The sequence below is a fragment of the Neovison vison genome, chromosome X, assembly GCF_020171115.1.
Source record: "Neovison vison isolate M4711 chromosome X, ASM_NN_V1, whole genome shotgun sequence".
Taxonomy (NCBI): domain Eukaryota; kingdom Metazoa; phylum Chordata; class Mammalia; order Carnivora; family Mustelidae; genus Neogale; species Neogale vison.
Window position 1 is genome coordinate 25,099,220 of NC_058105.1, and position 25,824 is coordinate 25,125,043.

At 35.0% G+C, this 25,824-nt stretch overlaps 2 pseudogenes; one reads left to right on the top strand and one right to left on the bottom strand.

Annotated features, from left to right (window-relative positions):
* Positions 1-18,127, top strand: part of LOC122896517 — a 30,042-nt pseudogene extending 11,915 nt beyond the window's left edge.
* Positions 18,128-25,020: 6,893 nt separating this feature from the next.
* LOC122897743 lies at positions 25,021-25,170 on the bottom strand (annotated as a pseudogene).
* Positions 25,171-25,824: the final 654 nt, after the last annotated feature.

Below are 25,824 nucleotides of genomic sequence, written 5' to 3' on the forward strand. Positions count from 1 at the left end.
AGTTTGACGCTATGTATATTCATTAAAATTTTCATTTATTTTCATTATTTTAATCACATCTATGACTGCTGACTCCAAAAAGACCACCAACAAATATCTGTTGGTCAAACAAATTTGGAAAATATTACTTGTTGTAATTAGGGAAAATACTACTTTTACAGTTTTTGTAGTATCTTAGAAGGGGAAAGTCAAAGGCAGATGTTTATAAAATTTGAAGGCTTGATTTAAGGTACCTTTTTCAAAGCAGGGATCTGATTAGAATTGGACCAAATTTGTGATATAGATTTTTAAATGTATGAATTGGTGAATACAGCAGAGTGAGAGTTTAAAGTAAGTCTTGTGTACTTTTTTGATTAATGGAGGAATTTTCCCACTGAGTAATCTGAGAATGGGGATATTTACCCTGATGAGTAACCTCTCCACTTGAGAAGAGCAACTATTTGAGCCAGCTTACTATTTAGATAGGTAACTTCTCAGAAAGTTCCTGAAACAAAGTTATTTGCAACTTTATCTTCATAGGCAACAATTTCCCAGATAGTAATGTTAATACTAATATCCTTACATTTCATCCTGTTGAACAGTATGTCTTTAGGAAATTTGTTTTCACTTCTATTCCAGTAACTATCAAACATCATCTACAAAATGGTCCATTTACTCTGATTCCCTACTATACCAGCTCTCATTCCTAGTTTCCTTTCTTTTTCATCTATTTCAGGCATCCTTCCCACATCCACCCCTCTGGCAACCATCAGTTTATTCTCTCATAGTTGTATTTGAGTCTGTTTTGAGGAGGTGGAGTTGTTCGTTTTGTTTTTTAGACTTCACATGTAAGTGAAATCATATGGTATTTGTCTTTTTCCATCTGACTTATTTTACTTAGCATAATACCCTCTAAGTCCAACTATGTTGTCACAAATAGCAAGATCTCATTCTTTTCTTATAACTGAGCAATAGTCTATTATATATATGTAGGGGTGTGTGTGTGTGTATGTGTGTGTGTGTGTGTGTATATATATATATATATATAGATATATCTATCTATATATATATATATATACCAAATGTATACCAAAACTTTTTTATCCATTCATCTATGAACACTGCATTGTTTCCATATTTTGACTATTACAAATAATACTGCAATAAACATAGGGGTAATATATCTTTTTCAAATTAGTGTTTTCCTCTTCTTTGAGTAAATACTGCATAGTGGAATTATTAAATATGACATTTCTATTTTTCATTTTTTTAAAAGATTTATTTATTTATTTATTTGACAGAGAGAGAGAGATCACAAGTAGGCAGAGAAGCAGGCAGAGAGAGAGAAAGGAGGAAGCAGGCTCCCTGCTGAGCAGAGCCAGATGTGTGGCTTGATCCCAGAACTCTGGGATCATGACCTGAGCCGAAGGCAAAGGCTTTAACCCACTGAACCATCCAGGCGCTCCTATTTTTCATTTTTTAAAGAAAAAATACTCCATACTGTTTTCCACAGTGGTTGTTCCAATTAACATTCTCACTAACAGTGCATAAGGGTTCCTTTTTCCTCCATATCCTCGCCAACACTTGTTATTTCATGTCTTTTTGATTCTAGCCATTCCGACTGGTGCAAGGTGTTATCTCATTGTGGTTTTGATTTGCATCTCCCTGATAATGAGTGATCTTTTCATATGTCTGTTGGCCATCTGTATGTCTTCTTTGAAGAAATGTCTGTTCTTGTCCTCTCCCCATTCTTAATTGGATTATTTGAAAGTTTGGTAATATATTTATATGTTTAGGAAACTAATCCTTTATTGGATATGTCATTTGCAAATACCTTCTCCCATTCCATAGGTTACCTGTTAATTTTGTTGATTGTTTCCTTTACTAAGCAGAAGATTTTTATATTTTGATGAAATCCCAAGAGTTTGTTTTTACTCTTGTTTCCATTGCCTCAGGAGACCTATCTAGAAAAAAAATTTGCTCAGCCAATGTCAGAGAAGTTACTGTCTGTGTTTTCTTCTGCGATTTTTATGTTTTCAGGTCTCACAATCAGGTCCTCAATATATTTTGAATTTATTTTTGTGTGTGGTATAAGAAAGTGGTCCAGTTTCATTCTTTTGAACATTGTTGTCCAGTTTTCCCAACATCATTTGTTGAGGAGATTGTCTTTTTACCATTGCATATTCTTGCCTTCTTTGTTGAAGATTAATTGACCATATAATTGTGGGTTTATTTCTGGACTCTTTATTCTGTTCTATAGATCTATGTATGCTTTTCTGCCAATTATATACTGTTTTGATTACCATAGCTTGTACTTTATCTTGAAATCTGGGATTGTCATATCTCTGGTTTTCTTTTTTCTCAAGATTGCTTTGTCAATTCAGGGTCTTTTACGGTTCCATACAAATTTTAGGACTATTTGTTCTAGTTCTGTGAAAAATACTGTTGGTATTTTAATAGGGATTACACTGTTGGTATTTAATAGGGATTAGTTGGGCAATATGGACATTTTAATTATATTAATTCTTCCAATCCATGAGCATGTCATATCTTTCCATTTGTTTGTGTTGCCTTCCATTTCTTTAATCAGTGTCATAGTTTTCAGAGTACAGGGCTTTCTTTTTTAAAAATATGTTATATTTATTTTACAGAGAGAGAGAGCATGAGAGAGAGAGAGAGAGATCACATGCAGGGAGAAGGGGTAGAGGGAAAAGCAGACTCCCCATTAAGCAGGGAGCCTGACACGGGACTCGATCCCAGGACCCTGGGGTCATAACCTGAGCCAAAGGAAGATGCTCAACCAACAGAGCCACCCAGGTGCCTGAATACAAGTCTTTCACCTCTTTAGTTAAATTTACTCCTAAATTTTACGATTTGGGGTGCAATTATAAATGGGATTTTTTTCTTAATTTCTCCTTCTATTACTTCATTATTAGCATATATAAATGCAAACAATTTCTGTATAATTTTGTATCCTGCAACTTTACTGAATCCATTTGTTAGTTCTACAAGTATTTTGGTGGGATCTTTTAGGTTTTCTAAAAATAATATCATGTCATCTATGTCATCTGTAAATAGTGATGGTTTTACTTCTTCCTTAGCAATTTCAATGCTTTTTATTTATTTTTAATTTTTTGTTTGTTTGTTTGTTTGTCTGCCTTATGGCTGCAGCTAAGACTTTGAGTATTAAGTTGAATAAAAGTGGTGAGAGTGGATATCCTTGTTGTTCTTGATCTTAAAGGAAAAGCTTTCAGTTTTTCACTATTGAATATAGTGTTAGCTGTGTTTTTTAAAAAATCTTTATTTATTTGAGAGACAGCAAGAAAGAGCATGAGAAGGAAGAAGGTCAGAGGGAAAAGCAGACTCCCTTTGGAGCTTGGAGCCCCATGCGGGACTCAATTTCAGGACTCCAGGATCAGGACCTGAGTCAAAGGCAGTTGCTTAACCAACTGAACCACCCAGGTGCCCTAGCTGTGGTTTTTTAATATAGGGCCTTTATTATGTTGAAGTATGTTCCTTCTAAATACACTTTGTAGAGAGTTTTTACCATAAATGAATGTTGAATTTTGTTAAATATTTTTTCTGCATCTAATTAAATAATCATGTGATTTTTAACCTTCATATGGGTAATATGATGTATCACATTGATTGATTTGAGGATATTGAACCTTCTTGTATCTCTGGAATAAATACCACTTGACTTATTTTGTTGAGAATTTTTGCATCTATGTTCATTAGGCATACTGGACTATAATTTTCTTTTTTTGTAGTATCTGTCTGGGTTTAGTATCAGATAACGTTAGCTTCATAGAACGCATTTGGGAGTTTACTTTCTTTTTCTATTTTTTAGAATATTTTGGGAAGAATAGGTGTTAGTTCTTTAAATATTATTAAGAAAGTCATTAGGAAGGCAAAATACATTTGTAGTACTGTAGTTTAAACAATCCACATATAAGTGGACCCACACAGTTCATTCCTGCTTCTCAAGGGTCAACTGCATAAGGAAAATCTTCATTTGCAAGGCTGTCACCTTCTCTATAACAGGAAGAGAATAATGATTTAATCTCTAGAAATTTTTATCAATGGAGAAAACAATGACCTCAGTCTGTATAACAATTATACCCTTGTTTATTGTGCTTTTCCTGGTAACCATCTATAACTGGATTCTCCACCTCCCAACATTTTCTTTTGTCTTTAGCTGGAGATGGTATTTAAGGTGGCAGCTTGGGCTGTTTCAGGGACTTACTTAGTTTTCCTGTATATCTTCTGGTTATATGTGAGGTATACATGCTATTGAACTTCTATTTCTTTTTCTCCTTAATCTTTTATTAGATGGGTGGCTCAAACAAGAGCTAAGGAGGGTAGAAAGAAAATTATTTTTCCTTCCCCACAACTTTCAGCATTCAACTAATCGTTATGTGCTACCTGTTTACTCTATGAATCTCTTTGATGAAACTCTACAAAAAGGTGATGAGATTGCTCTAAAGAAGAAGTAGTTGCACAGAGTTACATAGCATAAGACCAGAAGATGGCCAAGGAGAACATTCACAGAGAGTGAGAAGAGAAATATAACCGAGGGAATGTTATGAAGAGGTAGGAGAAATGGGATATTACTCTGTGTCAGAGCCAGGGAATAAGAGAGGACTTCTTTTGTGGTGGGCCAATCCTAATTGTCATGAATAAAATGTTTACAATAATAATTGAAATGAGAATAAGTACTTATATTAAATAATGCAAGAGTTAATTATTAATTTGAGGTTTAGGATTATACAACTTCCAGAATTGCAATATAGAAAGAAAAGTTTAACTTACAAGGCAAATGATGGGAGAGAGAGATCTGGAAACCATTGGTAAAACTGAAAGCAGAATTTGCAATGCTATGAAAAATCTTAATTCAAACCTACAACCAATTAGAAGTTAGAGGTCCAAATCATTCAATTTCAGTATTCAGTGTTGAATAATATTAAGGTTAATAACCAAATATCCTAAGTATAAAGTAGAATGAGTATTAGTTGAATTGAAATAATGAACCTTCACTATACTTGTAAATTCTCCAGGAGTAAAGGCAATATATTGTTGCTCTGTCTTAATGTACCCCAGAAGATAGAAGCTATAGAAACTAACAAGTTTCAACAAGTTGTTGAGTTTCCCTCAACCTTCAATTCCTTTCCTCCTGCTGATATTCTGATCATGGATAGTTTGATATTTGGGGAAATTATTCTAGTTACCCATTGTCAATGAAGTCCCTATTGTAACAAATAGATCTAAGCTGTTTTGGCAATTCTGTGACTGTCAAGTTCTTCTGGTACATATCAGCAGCCTCTAATGATTAGAATAAATGGAGGAGGATCAAACTCAACATCCCAAAACCAAAAAATTCAGTCAAGAAATGAGCAGAAGACATAAACAGACATTTTTTCCAAAGAAGACATACAAATGGCCAACAGACACATGAAAAAATGTTCAACTTCACTCAACATCAGGGAAATCCAAATCAAAACCACAATGAGATACTACCTGATATGGTCAGAATAGCTAAAATTAACAACTTGGGAAACAACAAATGTTGGTGAGAATGTGGAGAAAGGGGAACCCTCTTACACTCTTGGTGGGAATGCAAGCTAGAGCAGCCACTCTGGAAAACAATATGGAGGTTCTTCAAAAAGTTAAAAGTAGAGCTAACCTAAAACCCAATGTTGCACTATTAGGTATTTATCTAAAGGATACAAACATAGTGATTTGAAGGGGCACATGCATCCCAATGTTTATAAGCAGCAATACCTACAATAGCCAAACTATGGAAAGAGGCCAGGAGTCCATCAACAGATGAATGGATAAAAAAAGATGTGATATATACATACAATGGAATATTACTCAGCCATCAAAAATAGTGAAACCTTACCATTTGCAGTGATATGGATGGAAATAGAGGGTTTTAAGCTAAGTGAAGTAAGTCAGTCAGAGAAAGACAAATACCATATGATTTCATTCATATGTGGAATTTAAGAAACAAAACAGATGAACATAGAGGAAGGAAAAGAAAAATAAAATAAGACAATAGAGTGGAAGGCAAACCAGTAAGAGACTCTGAACTCTAGGAAACAAACTGAGGGTTACAGGAGAGGGGGTAGGTGGGGGGAAAGGTAATTGGGTGATGGGCATTAAGAAGGACAGTTGATGTAATGAGTACTGTGTATTATATGCAACTGATGAATCACTAAATTCTACCCTGGTAACTAATAATACAGTATATGTTAACTAAATTCAATTTAAATAAAGAATTTAAAAAAAAAAGAAATGGAGGCTACCTATCCTCTACTCTGAATCCTGCTACCAGGAGAAAATAATGTTCAGACCAAATTCCACCTAAGATAGTAATATTTCTTGGCAACTCATTTATCAGTTTTTTAAAAAGTTCTCTTCTGTGTCTCAGATCCACCTTGCATGAAAGGCTCACTCTGAAACAAATGCAGTTACATTCTTCCACCCTAAAATGACAGGATGTGGAAGCCTTGTAGTCATAACAAGTGCTAAAGTTTTCAAGGAAGAGGAGATGCATGGTCAATAAGCTACAGATGTGAAGCACTGCGCCCAGAACATAATTTTGGGCTTGCCAATTTTCATCACCTCATTCATATAAAGGAGATTAGTCTTCTTGCACTATTCTTAACTATTAAATACCTTAGTACTGATATGTTTTCTAATCATAATTACTTTTAACATTTCTTGTACAAATCAGATAATCCTAAGATGATAGTTTCATTTAAGATACTTCACCTGTTAATAAGCTAGCCTCCAAGTGTTGCTATAGATAAAGATGTATGGTAATTAGTCACCCCTAGGAATTTAATTCGGATTATGTTTTTTTTCTCTTACTCATCGCACTGCTTATACAGTCCTAAAGTATTTTAAAGTGAACATTCAGACAATATTACATAGCAACTCCTATAGTCTCATATATGTATAAGCACCAACAAAGCCTTTCTCACCCTCTGTAAACTCGCTGCCAAAATGTGGGAGAACTACCTTTTATAGAGAAGTGGGATAAACTCAGCTTGACTCTTGGCTCTGCTCTTAATGTATAATTTAGTATTTATGTCCATTGCCCCTACTACAATTCTAAATACTCTAAATACTCTAAATAGTATCTCTTTCCCTGAATTACCACAGCACTTTTGGATCTCTTATAAGATACTTAAGGCAAGGTCCAGTCTGTCTTGATTACTGCTCTATTCATGGTCCATAGAAAAGTTTCTGATGAATGAATGAACACATTAATGAATAAGCTGAGTGATCCCAGACTATTACTGAATCACTCTGAGCCTCTGAAGTTTCCTTATATAAAGAATAGAAATAGTAATAGTACTCACTTTATATTACTAATTTGATATCCTTAATTCAAGTGCACTCTACATAATGTTACCACATTAATTTTCTTGAAACACTATTTATACAACCCTACCACTGACTGCACTTTCCACAATACTGTGCATAATTATCTCTTTTCTTGTCTGATTTCCCCCCTAGATTGTGAACTTGTTGAAGGCTGAGACTTGACATTTTAAATTGTATCCCTAGATTTAACACGGTGAAAAGCACATAGGAAGTCTCAGTGTAAGATTGCTGAATGAATAAATCTGCCTGAGCCATTGAAATTGTTAAAACAAACCTAACCACAATTGCCCTCAAATATCTGAGTACCAATTTAATGTTTTTCTTACTTCCAAAGTTTGCCCACTCTGAAGATTTCCACTCTATTATTAAATTACATCATGTTAGAAGTTAGCTTTTCATAGAAAATGAATTCCTCAGAGTAAGTTAACTGAATCAGTTGATTTGTGGCTATGTGTACAAAGGCAAATGAAATAGAAAGTTGAGTAATTGTTCTGTCAATTTAGTCAATATTGACAGCCATTCTAAAGTACTCACACAGTTTACTTTTTACTTAAACAGTACAGATAATTGTCTCAAATTTTAAAAGAATGACCCTGAATTTGTTCCCCACATGACATAAAACGGGTTGCTGTGAAATGGAAAATTAGAACTCATACAAAGATACTAGTACAGGAGTACTGTTCTATAAGTCTCAGAGGAAATAGTTTTAAAGTGATTTTCCCTATCAGCTGCATGGCATAAGCCTTGAAGAGAATACCAGTGGGGAATATACAGCTTTCAAGGGAGGTACCAAAGAGTTGGAATTTCTATTACAACCAAAACTCATTATTTACAATTCCACATGGGTGGAATGTTTGTCCTACAAGTAAAAAGATAAAATTACTAGAGCCATAATATTTCCAATTGTTCTGGCATTATTCTAAAATAAACAGAGACCTTTACATTTTGAATTTTAAATTTTTAAATACAAAAAAATTGAAAATTATATTTCCAAATCTAGTTCTTACATATTAAAATCATTTTCCCTCCATTCTTATCTTAATATTATTTTTGCTCAAAATCTGAAAATTATTCCAAGAGCCATAATTTATTTTACCTTGTTTTTATTTGATTTGTACTGTCAATCAGTTCCACCATTCATTAAAATTATTGAGTTGATTTAAATATTAAAGCATATGTGATGATCCTATGCCAATTGTTAGTAAAAATAGAATTTTGCTGGGAGATTAGGTTGATCTAGTTATAACTGAGCCTTGGATTTAGTGCTAATCTTCCTGGATTCAAATAAAGTGAGCATTATGGGGTTATATAGTTCTTACTTTTTGTAAAAGGTACTAAAATATTTTTTTTTGCAGAGACAAATGTTATTGGCATTAAATTATTACATAAATTTTTACATGAATGAAGAACATGACATAGACATAGAGGCTATGACTGGCATTGAATTCCACTTTGATTTGATAGAAGATACAGAAATATTTTCCATGTGGCCATTTCTTATACAGACTCAAAAGTAAAATATAAAGTCATGACAGAAAGTTGTGATCCAATAAAATTGTTGTTTTTAGAAAAAACAAAAAATTTAAGTTCTGTTGAGATAATCTCAAATTCCTTCTCCAACAATATTGGCCAGTCCCAGTTAATTTTAGCCATTCTGACTGTATTGAAACAAGATCTCTGTTTTTCTTCTCTCTTCATAGTATATTAAAGAATATGTAAAGAAGGGAAAAAAAACTTTCTAAAGCCACAAATGCCTTTGCCTAAAAGAGAAACCACTTTGCAAAGGAATATACCCTTCCTCCCTCTTCATTGAGTTTCCTGTCAACTCTTCAAATGCAACAGCCCTAGCTGACTCTGGACCAAATCCACCCAACTAACCAGCTCCTAGATCCCCGACTAACAGAAATCACAAGATAATAAATGTTTGTGTCTAAAAGCTGTAAGTTTTATGGTAATCTGTTACACAATTGTAGACAACCAGCATGCAGAAAAAGGAAATATTATCAGATGCAAATGAGCAAGTTTCTCTAATGTATATCTTTAAGGAAAAGCACAACATTTTATTCTCTGGACTGCAGGTTGGCTCAGTCAGCAGAGCATACCACTATTGATCTTGGGATTATGAGTTTGGGCCCCATGTTGGGTGTGGAGATTAGTTAAAAATAAAATTTTCAAAAAAAGAAACAAATTAATTAAAAATAAAGTAAAATAAAAATTTTATTCTCATTACTAAATCACTGTTACAACCAAATGGGCCTAACATCTAGACTCCCATAATGTAATTCTATGGAGTCATTAAATGAATCAACAAAACTAGCTTTGAAATGATCATTTTGTGCCTGATACATGTGCCTGTGGTATAGCTATATAGGTTTGTATACACTATAATAATTATAATATTGAAACAGTCTCACTATATTTTCTCTGCAGAATATTGTTGGTGCCAAGCACAATACCTGGCACAAATTATGAGCACATTTTATAATGTTACATTGAATTTAATGGAAGTTGATAATAATGCTGACACTTATCAAGAATTTAAAAATTTGTATTTTATGCTTGCTGGAGGGAAACATGGCATAGTTCAGTGATTCTTAAATTTCTATACACAGCAGAATCTATTAAAGAGCTTGTTTAGAACTCATATTTTAAAAAAAAGAAGAATTTATAGTCTCAAATCCAAGGCCCATGGATTTATTTTAATATGTTGGAGGGAGCCACATGACTTGTATTTTTAACAAGTACCTTTAGGTGATTCTGATATAGATAGTCAGCATTTAGTGATTTTGGACATGAGCTTAAGTATAGCTCAGATGTTAGCAAGCCCCCTTTAATATCCAAACAAAATGCCTCAAGCTCTCATCCTCTCTACTGTGGAAATTTGTCACCATACTCCAGACTCCAGTACTTCCAATGGTTTCTTAAATATGATACCAAAATCACAGACAACCAAAGAAAAAAATAGACAAATTTAAAATTCACCAAATTTAAAAATGTTTGAGAAAATGAAAAGACAACCCACAGAATAGGAGAAAGATTTATAAATCATATATTCAATAAGAGTCTAGAACCCAGAATTCTTACAACTCAACAACAGAAAGACAAATACCCTAATTTAAAATGGGCAAAAGATCTGAATAGACATTTCTCCAGCAGCCAATAAGCATATGAAATAATATTCAAAATCATTAGTCATAGGGAAAATGCAAACCAAAACTGCACTATCACTTCACACCCACTAGGATGGCTATAACCAAAAGGACAGACAAAAAGAAGTATTGGTGAGGAAGAAGTTGCAATCCTCATATAGTGCTGCTAGTAAAGGAAAATGGTGCATACACTTTGAAAAACAGTTTCAGAGTTTCCCAAAAAATTAAATAAAGAAGTACTATATGACCCAGAAATTGCACTCCTGGAACATACCTGAAATAATTGAATTATTTCAATTCAGATGTTCAAACAAAAACTTGTTGAATTATTTCAACAATTAATAAAAACTAATTGAATTATTTAATTCAGATGTTCAAACAAAAACTTGTTGAATTATTTCAACAATTAATAAAAACTAATTGAATTATTTCAATTCAGATGTTCAAACAAAAATTTGTAAACAAATGTTTGTAAGAACATTCACAATAGCCAAAAGCTGGAAACAACCCAAATGTCCATCAACAGATAAGTGGATAAATACAAGGTGGTATATCCATACAATGGAACATTATTTAGTCATGAAAATAAATGAAGTAATGATTAATTCATAATACATCATAAATGGAAACATTATACTAAATGAAAGAATTCAGACACAGACACCCCTACATTGTTTGATTTCATTTATATGAAATGTCCAGAATAAGATAATTTATAGCAGCAGAAAGTAGATTTGTAGTAGGGGCTGGGGGATATGGGGATAAGAAGTGACTACTAATGGATATAGAGTTCCTCCTTGGAGTGATGAAAATGTTCTGGAATTACATAACGATGATCAATGCACAACTTTGTGAGCATAGCAAAAAAATCACTGAATTGTACACTTTAAAATAATTTTCACAGTATGTGAATTATATCTCAGTAAAACTAAAAACTAAAAAGTAAAACTTTTCTTTAAAAGTTTTCATTTAGGGGCCTCTGGGTGGCTCAATTGGTTAAGTATCTGCCTTCAGCTCTGGTCATGATCCCAGGATCTTGGGATCAAGCCCATCTTGAGCTCTGTGGTGAATAATGTGGTGAGGAATGTGGTGAGGAGCCTGCTCCTCTCTTTTCCTCTCCCTCTGCCTGCCACTCTGCCTACTTGAGCTCTCTCTCTCTCTTTTTTTCTCTATCAAATAAATAAAATCTTTTTTAAAAACTTTTCATTTAATAAAGTTCCATTTTAATTGGGCATTCCACATGAAAATTAATAAAAACGTTTCAAGTATTGAAATGAGTATTTCAGACTATAAGGCACATCACTACAGTTGTGTTTTGAGAGAAATCATTTGTTAATATGAGAGCTAGTATCAAAGCTTTCTCCTTTCTTCATTCCAAATTTTATCAGGTATCATTTAGTTGGGTACAAAAAAATCTGACCAGAAGTGATATAAAAGCAATATTTAATTATTTTTCATAACTACAATTCTGGAATCAAGCTGTTTCAGAGCTGATTTTGGATTTCGGTGATTTCACAGTACTACTGCTAGGTTGATATCACTTAATTCACTTGGCCGTTCTGTTGTAATCAAAAGATTATTGCCACAGCTCCAAATACCACATTCTTACACCAATATCTGAAACATGGCAAAAGGAAAAAAGGAATTTTTTCTTAGTTCTCATCCTTTTTTAAGGGGGGATAATAACCTTTCCCAGGAAACCCCCATCAGACTTCTTTCACTTGCAAGAATTAGGTAACAAGCCTACACTTCCACCAATCACTAGCAAAGCAAAGGGTAACTTAAAACAACCATGATCCATTCCCTGGGGCTGGGAATGAATTTAGGGTTCTATGTTGGCAAATAAGTTGAAAATGCCTGCCACAGGGCAGTCAAAATACTTTGCCACAATATCATTGGTCTCAGAAGGGCACAATAATTCTTAATAACTCTAATTACTGACTTCCTGCCACTTTACAAGAAATTCTGTGTTGAGGCACCTGGAGAGCTCAGTGGGTTAAGCCGCTGCCTTCGGCTCAGGTCATGATCCCAGGGTCTGGGATCCAGTCCCACATTGGTCTCTCTGCCTAGAGAGGAGCCTGCTTCTCCCCGTCTCTCTTTCTCTGCCTGCCTCTCTGCCTACTTGTGATCTCTGTCTGTCAAATAAATAATTTTTTTTTTTAAAAGAAAGAAATTCTATGTTGTTGGAGGAAAAAAAGCACAGGGGACACAAGTCTGGGTACAGAGCCTTCTCCTCCATTCCAGAGGCATCAGGCAAACACCCAAAGCTGAGGGAGTAGGGCCACCTTCCAGAGCCAAGGAAGGGAGATGTCACATTGCTGGACCAGGAGGTAGAGCATCAAAGTCATAGATCATTCTTGAGCCTTAAAACCCAATGGCAACCTATAATCAGTTTCTTGTTTTCAATTTCTTCCTTTTTGGAATGGGAATGCCTGTGCCACTGATGTATTCTGGAAGCAGATAATTTTCTACTTTCATAGGTTCACAGCTGGAGAGAACTTAGGTTCAGAATGCATGAAACCTGGAGTCTCACCAATATCTGATTTAGATGACGTTTAGATAAGACTTTGGAATTTGAGTGGATGTTGAAATAGGTTAAGGCTTTTGTGGATGTTGGGATGGGCTGAATGTAATTTGTATATGGTAAGGACGTGAATTTGTGGGGGGGGACTAGAGGGCAGAGTATTGTGGATTGAATTGTGTCTCCCTTAAATTCTTGTGTTGAAGTCTTAATCCCCCGTGACTAAGAATGTGACTGTATTTGGAGATAAGGTCTTTAAAAAGTGATTAAATAAAAATGAGGTTATATGGTTGGTATATATGATTGGTATTTTTATAAAAAGAAGAAATTAAGATAAAGACACATACTATATGAAAACACAGGGAGAAGATGGCTATCTCCAAGCAAAGGAGAGAGGCCTTAGAAGAAACCAATCTTGCTGACACCTTGATCTCAGACTTCCATTCTCCAGAATTGTGAGAAAATAAACTTCTGTTTAAGTTACCAGTCTGTGGTACTTTTTAATGGCAACCCTAGCAAACTATCCCCCTAGGACCTTGCAAAGGACCCCTTCCAATAAGGGTCTCTGAAGCCAAAGTTTTATTAGTTTTGTGATATATAATCTCTATATCTCACAATTTATCACTTAATTTCCCTCCATCTTATATCATTCATTAACTATTCTATCCAATTCTCCTGTAAATGCCTCAAGGACATGGACAGTTTTCTGAGTTTTCAATATCCACCCCATGCTTACCTTACCCCTTTTATGTCCCAAGAGAAGACTGAACACAGGAGACTCTTTAACAGTTAACTTTTACTGATTGACCTACATGTCATGTCATCTGGAATTCTTAAAGGATTATTGAAGAGAAAGCATTTGCCAACTCCCTAAGATTAACTTCTTCTCTGAAGTTATGGTTATTGTAGATTTTTCACATAATACTTTTGTTAAAAGCCAGTGTAATTTTAGTATACTGGTGAATACTATCATAGGCTGAAATTATGATATATAAATGTTAAATACCAGGTATCAAATAACTATCTATTAACAACTAAAAATAAGAAAACTAATTTATATTCAGTACACATATAAATGTCCTGAAAAGAGAACTATGATAAGTGACCAATTGAGTGTTGATGACCATTAACTTTATGTTTGTTAAAGCCAGGGCCTACTCCAATTAATAAATTGTTAATACAGTTTCCCAAGAGTATTATACCCCTCTACCCCCATCTTGGAATCATAATCTGAAAAGTGTCTTTATATATGCAAAATCCTAGTTTCGCTTTTTCATATTTACAATTCTGGTAAATATGTGTAAATAAAAATTGAATTTAGAAAGTAAACTCATGCCTGCTTAAATCTAAAAAGAACTACAAATATCCTAAATTCTAAACATCTGTAACGTATTGCTCCAAATTCTGTTCTTTCTATGATAGACTCTTAAAATTGGTTTGATTTCTATTTGCTATTCTTTTTTTAAAGGACTTTATTTATTTGACAGACAGAGACAACAAGTAGGCAGAGAGGCAGGCAGAGAAAGAGAGGGGGGAAGCAGGCTCTTAAAATTAATTTAATTATTTTCCTGATTAATAATGTAATGGGCTTTACTCTCCTAATTCATTAAAAGAAAATACCCAGGGCTGGGAAACACAATTACTGTTATTTTCATAATGATTTACATGGTTCTCCTGATTGTTTCCTAGGTGTTGTCTTGAAAATGATGTTTAGGATATCTAAATCCATATTCAAATTTCTGACTTTTGAAGGCAATCCGCAGACAGACATTCTTATCAATCAATAAAATCCCACAATCAAGCAAGCCAGTCCTTTTCTTTTTTTTTTAATTTTTTATTTCTTTTCAGTGTAACAGTATTCATTATTTTTGTACCACACCCAGTGCTCCATGCAATCCATGCCCTCTGTAATACCCATCACCTGGTTCCCCCAACCTCCCACCCTCCACCCCTTCAAACCCCTCAGATTGTTTTTCAGAGTCCATAGTCTTTCATGGCTCACCTCCCCTTCCAATTTCCCTCAACTCCCTTCTACTCTCTATCTCCCCTTGTCCTCCATGCTATTTGCCAGTCCTTGTCTTAAATGGAACCTTTGTTTTACCTGTCAGGTATATGGAAAAATGTTAGATATGGCCCTGGAAAAAAAAGTGATAAAATCCCAGCAGGTCACATCCAGGAGGAGCAACAAAAAATTAAATAAGTCTTACATTATCTAAAGTTTTACAATGTGAGGAAAATTAAAACTAAGTATTATAAAGTAAGAAAAAAGCTGTTGAACTGGATTTTCAAAAATCATGAACAAGAATGAAATGTACAATGAAGATATTTTAGTCAATGGGAAGTAGAATGTTTAAAGCATATCTATGTAAACTACCTATTTTCAGTTATGGGTCAATGTTTTGTATGTAATAAAATATTAGGGTTATTGGGCATCTTGACAAAATGGTTATAGTAGTACATGCTGCTTGTTTATTTAACCAAAAACATATAACTGTTAATGGTTTCAGCTAATAACCTTACAAAGCAAAAAGCCTTGCTTCTCTTTAACATGCCATACTGAAGGCTAAAAATGTGTTTTATAAAGGGCTTCTGCCTTGATTATCATCATCATTATATAAAAGGGTAGATAATGAATGTATTTTCTAAGTTGGGCTCCACGATACGAAATGCTGAAATAATAAGTTATACTTTCATAAAATCATAAGACAAATAAAATAGATAGGTGTTTGAATTGTCCAACCAAAGTTTGGTTATTGACTAGAGTCCCATTAATTAAATATGCATTCTGACTTTAAAAATAATATGTGCTCACTATAGAAAATTGAGAAAACAGAAACATTTAAAACTAATACTCCATATACAGCTGTATCTCATTTTTTCTCATACATTGCATATCTTACACATCTCTCCATGTACTTCATAGTTTTTTGCAAACATCGTTTTCAGAGTTTTATTTTAATGGCAACTTACAATAATGAGCTAAAGAAAAGGTTACACTTCAAAATATATTAGACATATTTAAAACTAAATATTCTATGTCAGGAAAGAATATATGTAAGCAGAGTCTGTTATATGTTTATTGGACAACACTACATTTTTTAAAAAAAATTATCTGTTTTAGTGGTTCATTTACTTGCTTTCTCATTTATAAAAATGAATAACCATGCCTGAATAAATATGTCTAAAACACATAAAGAAAGTATGTCATTAATACTTTCTTAGAAGAACTTTTAATTCAGACTTCCCCTAATTGATAATTGTAGTATCTGGTTAAATTGATGTAAACATACAATAATTCAAATACTCAGCCACAAGACTTTTTAACACCCTAAATTATGTCTTCCCTAATTAAGGAACTCATTAAGCTAAAGTTTAATGTAGCATATATTCTCAGTACTTCCCTGAACTTAGGTCAGTCACTTGGTTTCATTTTTAGGCAGTGTCTATTCTGAGATTTTCCAGACCATTTTTTAAATGTTATTAAAAGACTATGACAAATTAGTGAACTGCTCGTGAACCTGTCCAAAGTCTTTACCAATAATTAAGAAAAATATCCTACTTTGTTCTTGATGTGGTTTCCTTAGAATAGGGAATAGTGAGAATCTTGAAATTATTTTTAACACAACCATTTCTAAAGAGAGAGAAAGAACAGGTGGCTTAAAGAAAGAATTTTGACTTATGAAAGTGACTAAATCTTTCTAAATCCATAAATAGTATCCAATCCTCCAGTTGTTCAATTCTTAAAATTTAAGTGCTTTTGGCTATAAAAATATTGCAACTAATAATTTTGAAGTATGCTTTCAGTAATGCATTTTTTATTTAAAAATGTCTTAACATTGAGAATGTCATCGTGAATTATGGAACTTTTCTATATTTAATTTTATTTGGTGCCATGGGCTATGAGGAAAAGATTTTAGTGAACTAAGGGCTAATAATAACTTCACTTTAACCTTAATTATTTTTCTTTATTTCTTTGTTCTTTTTTTTATTAGCTAATCATAATTGAGTGCCCTTTAAATCAGGACACCAATGACACTTTGTTTCCAATTAACAGTAAAAACCTTCTTTGATCCTTTGACTTTTTTATGGGATAAATTTATATTTTCCAGACTAACATGCATGACAACATAATTCTCTATACTCATTAATATTCAACTTTGCTGCTTTAATGAGAGAAACCAGGAGAAATGTAATGTCATCTGCCTATCTAAAGCATTAGTAACTTTTGTTAATATAAAGTAACCAAAAATGCTTTTGAATAATAAAGCCAACATCAATTGAGCTCTTGCTATATGTCAGACAGCGTTCTAAGTGTCCATTATGTAGGAACTCATTTAATACTCAAAAAAGCCTTATGAAACAGGAACTACAGACTAGTGAACACAAGTAAATACATTTAACCTACTTTTAGATTTAGTCTTTTATTTATTCCTTGGTTCTATGTTACCACTAAAATGAAACTCTGAAAGAGAACAAACTGGTTCTCTCTTTTGTGACCTGGCTGAGCAAGAGGCACCATCATTGCAGTCAACATTTGCCACAAGGACGGAAAGTTTTGGCTCAAAGATCCCGAGATCTAGAACATCTACCTGAGACTGCTAGACAAACTGTACATGTTTCTGGCCAGACAAACCAAATCCACCTTTTACCAAATTGTGTTAAAGAGGTTGGTCATGAGTCTCACTAACTGGCCTTCTTTGCCCTTTTCCTGGATGATGCAGAAGATGAAGCTGCCTGGCCCAGAAGACAAAACATCTATGGTTGTAAGGGCTATAATCCATGATGTGCATGTCCAGGAGAAGCCCAATCTGAAGGTGAACGCACTGCTGGTGGGAAGCCATGCCCAGAGGAGCATCCTCAAAGCTAGGGGCAAGATCCTTACCTTTGATCAGTTGACCCTGGACTCCCCCCAGGGCTATGGCACCGTCTTGCTCTCTGGTCCACACAAAGGTCAAGAGTATACAGGCATTTTGGCAAGGCCCCAGGAACACTGCCCAACCACACCAAACTCTACCTGCCACAGAGGGGCAGGAAATTAGGCTGTGCCAAAGGACACAGGGCCAGCCTAGACAACAGAAACTAACCCTAGATCCTGGCTTGTTATTAAAAAGATTTTAGATGCTAAAAAAAAGGGAAAAGAACAAACTGATGGTTGCCAGAGGGGAGTGGGGGTGGGGGTTGGGTGAAATAGATGAAGGGGATTAAGAGGTATAATCTTCCAGTTATAAAATAAATAAAACATGGGGATATAATGTACAGCATAGGGAATATAGTCAACATATGGAGTATTGTAACAACTTTGTATGGTGACAGATGGTAACTAAACTTACTGTGGTAACCATTCTATAATGTACATAAATATCAAGTCACTAGGTTGTACACCTGAAATTAATACAACATTGTTTTGCAATTATTTTTCAATGAAAAAAGAAACTCTGAAAATGATGTTTAAAACTAATATTTAATGACATGGAAAAGTGCATATGTTCTAATGCTTAAACTCCATATACAGTGTTATATTGGTTCTATTTTACACAGATATATATTCCTGTATATATAAAGAGAAGTTCACCAAATATGCATAGTGTTCCCTCCAGATAATGGAATTTCAGGTGGGTTTTCATTTTTTTCTTTGTATATTCTGTATGATTTGAACCCAGGCAGCACCCACAAATTTAGTCTGACAATAGAATATTAACAAAAATCACATGAAGAGGCACCTGAGTGGCTGTCAGTTCAGCATCTCGATGGCTGTCATTTAAGCATCTGCCTTTGGCTCAGGTCATGATCTCAGAGTCCTGAGATGGAGTCCCTTGTGGAGGGCAGCATCCAGGCAGGGTGGGGGGGGGAGTGTGTCGGTTCCTGCTCAGTCAGGAGTCTGCTTCTGTTTCTCCCTCTCTCCCTCACCCCACTTGCACATGTGCTTGCTCTCTCCCTCACACAAATAAATAAATAAATAAATCACATGAAGGTTGTGGACTTGACTGATGGAAAAATGTATTGTACATTAGTGATTAATACTCCAAGACAGAAGGACTAGGTTATAAGAATTGTCAGTCTAGTTTCAGCTGATATTCTGGTGATCTGGAAGCTGTATTTGGTCCATACTAAAATGTGCAGGAGACAACCTAAACATTTTCCTTTGTTCTAATGAACCAAATGATCATATACATAATCCTTACTGGTCCATTTCCTAGCCTTCTAAAATTAGATTGAAGTATCCAATGCTAAGGATACAAAAATAAAATCAAAGCATACTTTTTAACTTTGTCCTATATAAATCCAAAGAGGTCCGTTTAATTCTGATCCACATTTTAAAGGATTTAAATGAAGTGTAATGAATTTGAAAGGGGTTATCTTTATGAGAATGTATACATTCACTAAAAATATGAATTTGAAAACATGATCATAGGGACGCCTGAGTGGCTCAGTCAGTTAAGTATCTGTCTTCGGCTCAGGTCATGATCCTGGGGTCCTGGGATCAAGGCCTCATCCATCAGGTTCCCTGTTCACCAGGGAACCTGCTAGCATCCTTCTCCCTCTCCCTCTGCCCTTCCCCCTAGCCTGTTCTCTCTCTTTCCCTCTTTTTCTCTCAAAATAAATGATTAAGATCTTTAAAAATTTTGACCATGTATAGCAATGGCAACATATTTAAGTTGATATAGAGAGCTGCCTATGCCAAGATTTCTGAAAGTATGACACCCTAGGTCGTGTGTATCAGATTCATCTATGGTACTTGTTTAAAATGCAGAATGCTAATAAAATAAAAATAAAATGCAGAATTCTGGATCCCTGTCCCAAACTAATTGAATCAAAATCTCTGGGAGTGGGAGGCATATTATATGAATTTTCTTTTTTTTTAAGATTTTATTTATTTATTTGATAGACAGAGATCACAAGTAGACAGAGAGGCAGGCAGAGAGAAAGAGAGGAGGAAGCAGGCTCTCTGCAGAGCAGAGAGCCAGATGTGGGGCTCAATCCCAGGACCCTGGGATCATGACCTGAGCCGAAGGCAGAGGCTTAACCCACTGAGCCACCCAGGTGCCCCTATATGAATTTTCAATAAGCTCCCTAAATGATGTTAAAGTACACTAAAGTTTTATAATATCTATCCTAGAAGTAATATTTCATCTCTGACAATGAGATATTGTTTATTTTCACAATAAACATAAGAACCATAATAGAGTATGCAGTTGTATTGCAAAGTTCCAAATTAAGGACTCAATTGTCCCTAAAGAACAGAGTGCTGAGGGTGAACACCTCCCATTATGCCTCTTGTGGTAACTTTAACTAATGCTTCTTGAATCTGGTTGATTCTCAGAATTTCCTGGCAAGATTTTAAAAGCACAGATTCTAAGGCTCCACATTTCACCTACTGAATCAGAATCTCTGAGAAGAGGATTTGGGAATCTAATTTTTTAAACTCCAGGAGATTTTGATGATCAACTATGTTTAGAAACCACTAGTGTAGATTACATGGTAGGCCAAGGGTTTCATTCTGAACTAGTTTTCCTCTTTACCTAGAAGTTCATCTTTCTAGGCCCCAGAGTCTGCCCTAGAATGAAACTGATATTTTTCATTTTATTTTGTTTTGGGGGGAACTTGATGAAAATACTGTTCACTTTGACATCTTGTAGAATCTAGTTCATGGGTGTAGCAATGTATCATTAGATCTACTGACACTGATTTCTGCTAACTGCATTGTACAAATAAACTGTGGCCCATTGGTTGACTGTTAACAGCCAATATCAGTGATCTGCCATGAGTGGCTTATCTGTGCGTAAAACCAAAGGACTGAAAATTTAAAACTAATTTGATTAAGTTTATTTCCCACCCAATTGAGAGTTAGGATTGAATCTCATGAACCTTAATTGTAATAAAATGTTCTATGATTCTTTTTCTTGATGAGTGAAATTATATGAAAACTGACAATTCCTTTAAATTAGGGAAATTCAAAAATGGTTATACAAGAAGCCTTTAGTAAATATGTCTAACCACTGCCTGGTTGTTTACAGTTTTGTTTTTGTTGTTGTTGTTGTTTTGTTTGTTTTTTGTTTGTTTGTTTGTTTTAAGTAGGCTCCAGGCCCAGTGCGGAACCCAACATGGGGCTTGAATTCATGACCCTGAGCTGAGGGGTGCTTGGGTATCCTCATTTGGTTGGGCATCTGCCTTCAGCTCAAGTCAATATCCCAGGGTCTTTTGATAGAGCCTCAAGTCAGGCTCCCTGCTCAGCAGGGAGTCTACTTATCCCTCTGCCCTTCACCCTGTTCATGAGCTTGCTCTCTCAAATAAATAAATTTTAAAATTTATTTAAAAAAATGAAGACCTGAGCTGAGACCAAGCGTCAGACCCTTAACCAACTGAACCACCCAGGCACCCATTTACTGTTTTCAAAAATCTTTCACATGCATTGTTTTATTTGACCCTCAGAGAAATTGGGTCAAATAAGGAGGTCTACTATTAGCTTTCCCACTTTATAGAGTTGTAAGTTAAGGTCTAGAGATCAATTACTTTGTGTGTAAAGTCAGTTAGAGGTAGTACAATCATAGAACCTGGCCCAGAAACCAAATCTTCTATCTCTTAGTGATGCTACCTTGTTTATTAAACCACACTCAATGGCACAAAAACAGACACATAGATCAATGGAACAGAATAGAGAGCCCAGAAATAGACCCTCAACTCTATGGTCAACTAATCTTCTACAAAGCAGGAAAGAATGTCCAATGGAAAAAAGATAGCCTCTTCAACAAATGGTGCTGGGGAAATTGGACAAACACATGCAGAAAAATGAAATTGGACCATTTCCTTACACCACACATGAAAATAGACTCAAAACGGATGAAGGACCTCAATGTGAGAAAGGAATCCATCAAAATCCTTGAGGAGAACACAGGCAGCAACCTCTTTGACCTCAGCTGCAGCAACTTCTTCCTAGGAACATCGCCAAAGGCAAGGGAAGCAAGGGCAAAAATGAACTATTGGGATTTCATCAAGATCAAAAGCTTTTGCACAGCAAAAGAAACAGTTAACAAAACCAAAAGACAACCGACAGAATGGGAGAAGATATTTGCAAATGACATATCAGATAAAGGGCTAGTATCCAAAATCTATAAAGAGCTTAGCAAACTCAACACTCAAAGAACAAATAATCCAATCAAGGAATGGGCAGAGGACATGAACAGACATTTCTGCAAAGAAGATATTCAGATGGCCAACAGACACATGAAAAAATGCTCCATATCTCTTGGCATCAGGGAAATACAAATCAAAACCACCATGAGATACCACCTCACACCAGTCAGAATGGCTAAAATTAACAAGTCAGGAAATGACAGATGCTGGTGAGGATGTGGAGAAAGGGGAACCCTCCTACACTGCTGGTGGGAATGCAAGTTGGTGCAGTCACTCTGGAAAACAGTGTGGATATTCCTCAAAAAACTGAAAATAGAGCTACCCTATGACCCAGCGATTGCACTGCTGGGTATATATCCTAAAGATACAAACATGGTGCTCCGAAGGGGCACGTGCACCCGAATGTTTATGGCAGCAATGTCCACAATAGCCAAACTATGGAAAGAACCTAGATGTCTGTCAACAGATGAATGGATAAAGAAGAGGTGAGATACACACACACAGACACACACACACACACACACACACACACACACACACACACACAATGGAATACTATGCAGCCATCAAAAGAAATGAAATCTTGCCATTTGCGATGACGTGGATGGAACTAGAGGGTATTATGCTTAGCAAAGTGAGTCAGTCAGAGAAAAACAACTATCATATGATCTCCATGATATGAGGAAGTGGAGATGCAACATGGGGAGCTTGGGGGGTAGGAAAAGAAAAAATGAAAGAAGACGTGGTGATCGGGAGGGAGACAAACCATAGAAGACTCAATCTCAAAAAACAGACTGAGGGTTGCTGGGGGGAGGGGGTATGGGAGAGGGTGGTGGGGATATGGACATTGGGCAGGGTATGTGCTATGATGAATGATGTGAAATGTGTAAACCTGGCAAGTCACAGACCTGTACCCCTGGGGATAAAAACACATTATATGTTTATTAAAATTTTTTTAAATAAAAAAAATTTAAAAACCTCACTCAAGGAGGCAAAAACTGGATAGATAACTATTTCATCTTTGGGGGAAGAAAAAATATCTTTAATTGGAGTTTTTTCTGAATTCTACCTTCACTGAATGCTGCCTTACTAAAGCAACTCATTTCCAATAGACTTTGTTTAGTTCAGCCCCCTTGCAGATAACTCTGTCATCTAGGCTACAAATCAAAGTATGCAACACTTCCACACTGATATATTCATAGTATTAAAAAGACAATATCCTTTACTGATAAACAGAGTTTCACCACTAATACATTACTTCATAAAAACATAAAAACAAGGAATGCTGTGCAATACTCCAGATATTGCCATTAATGGGAAGCTAACAAAAAGAAACCAAACCATCATGACTGTATTTGCAAACAATAAGAAGGAACATTATCCACAATTTGATGGCTATTTTAAGGATAAAAGAAGATTGTAAAGATGTTATTAAATAAGGACCCTAAAAGGTAGGTCATATTGGCCTCATCAAGGTATTATCAGGTTACTGACAAAAACAAACAGGAAAAAATGGGGGCATTTTGAAAAAGAACCTATGTCAGAATGGTGATACAGAATAAAAATAATTGTTTTTACTTAGGAAGATAGCCCTTTATACTGACTGCTTTGTGACAATTTTCAGGGACAGTGAATAATACAGATCAACCTTTCAAGCCCAGAAGGAAACCTCTTGCTACCATGTGGAGCAGCACATTGGTAGGAATTAGAATAGTTTGTTTGATTCAAATCAAGGACTTATACTGGAACTTAAAAAAATCATTTTATTTGTTGAAGAACAAGCCCTTTATCTCATTCTGTAACCGTCATCTCTTAGCTCTGTAGAGGTTTCAAAATAGAGGAGCCAGATCTTAACAAAAAAGTATAAGCGGTTTTTGAATCTTATCAGCAAACGTTTTCTTGATCAAAGCCGACTTTATCCAAACCAGATTTTTGTAGAGAATTTATGTGTGCCTAGAGGGTAATAAGCACTCTAAACCCAATGAATAAAATAAAATATATTTGGCCATATTCTCTCCTGTGCCTAAGTCTCTCCCTGGAAAGTGAGCAAGGTGGTTAAGGAGGTACGTTAATGTTTTTAGGCTACTTACTGCATAACTGTGAGAAGGGGTTAGTACCTTAGTGGGCTCCCTAAGCCTCTAACTTACTCCTAAAAAAAGACTTACTGGGAATATTAACCTCCAAATTATATAAAAAGCTTGATCAAGTACTAAAGGTACAAGGGAAGTATTATTCTAGATATGGAGGGGATAGAGCCAGCATGACATAACTTACCTAGTGGAAAAAAATGCTCCAGAAACTGCAATGGACCATGTTTCCCAAAGGAAAAAACAAGGTTTAAGCTACCCAGGAGAAATGAGTGTTTTTATTTTCTCACACAGGAAGAATTACTTAATAGCCCAAATAAATGTGGTTCTCCATTGCTCTATCATATACTTACATAAAGAAAAATAAAATATGACAAGGATACTAAATACTGATCTGGGCAGGGGTGTGTTTGTGTGTGTGTGTGTGTGTGCACAAGTGTGTGTTTGTTTATTTATGCTTAAGGGAGAAGGGTTCTCCTAATCATATAGATACAGATAGATACACACATACATGCATCCTCTTAGATCAGTATTTGGTATCCAGTATTTGGTATTCTTGTTGTATTTTATTGTTGCTTATGTTATTTTATATTTATGACATAGTCATCTAATTGTTTTAAATGGAAATATGTTTTCTAAGTGACTTCTATCGTTATTGTTATTGTTCTGTTTTTTCTTAATGAAATAGCAAAATGTCTTCTGTTTAGAAAAACAAGCAGGAAAAAAGAAAAATAATAACTCCCCAAATCCTGCCATTTAGATAAAACCACTATTAACATTTATTGTCCTTCCATTCACTTTTCCAGCATGGATAGAAATATTTTATGCTAAAACGCAAGTTTTCAATTAGCAATAATCGCGCCTCGGATAAACCTCATTGGCTACGATACTGCCACTGCTTTGGACCACCTGGATGGCTTAGTTGGTTAAGCTTTAGATTCTTAGTTTAGGCTCAGGTTGTGATCTCATGTGTCATAAGATCAATAAGCCCCATGTCTGGCTCAGTATGGAGTCTGCTGGAGATATTTTCCCTCTGGCCCTCTCCCTAATCTCTCTCTCTCTCTTTTTTTTTCTCTCTCTCTCAAATAAATAAGTAAATCTTCTTAAAAATGCAAGTCTTTATACTGGGTAATTAATAATTGAATCGTTTCCTTCTACCTTAGTAAATCAAATGGTTTTATATGTTATCCCTCCCTCATGTACAAAGATAGTATCTTTTCTTTGACTTATATGGAAACCTGTTCATAAATGTTGATGTGAATACTCACGTATTTATCATTCTATTATTTTAATCTAGGAATGTGTATTTAATTGGACATGGAAAGGTTTCTAAAATTCTATCAATTAATAGACAGATGATTTCTAAGACAGAGCCATCTTATCTGAAATAAAATAGTGCTTATCATAGTGCCTTTCCGAAGAGTTAGGATTCAGTGTTTGACCTGGATTGAACTTTGAATTAGAATTTTATTATCTATGTTTTAAAAATTGAGTCTTTATTTTAAAAAAAAGAAGCAGAAGGAAAGAAGGAAGGGGCGAGCAGTATTTTTTATTTACTTCT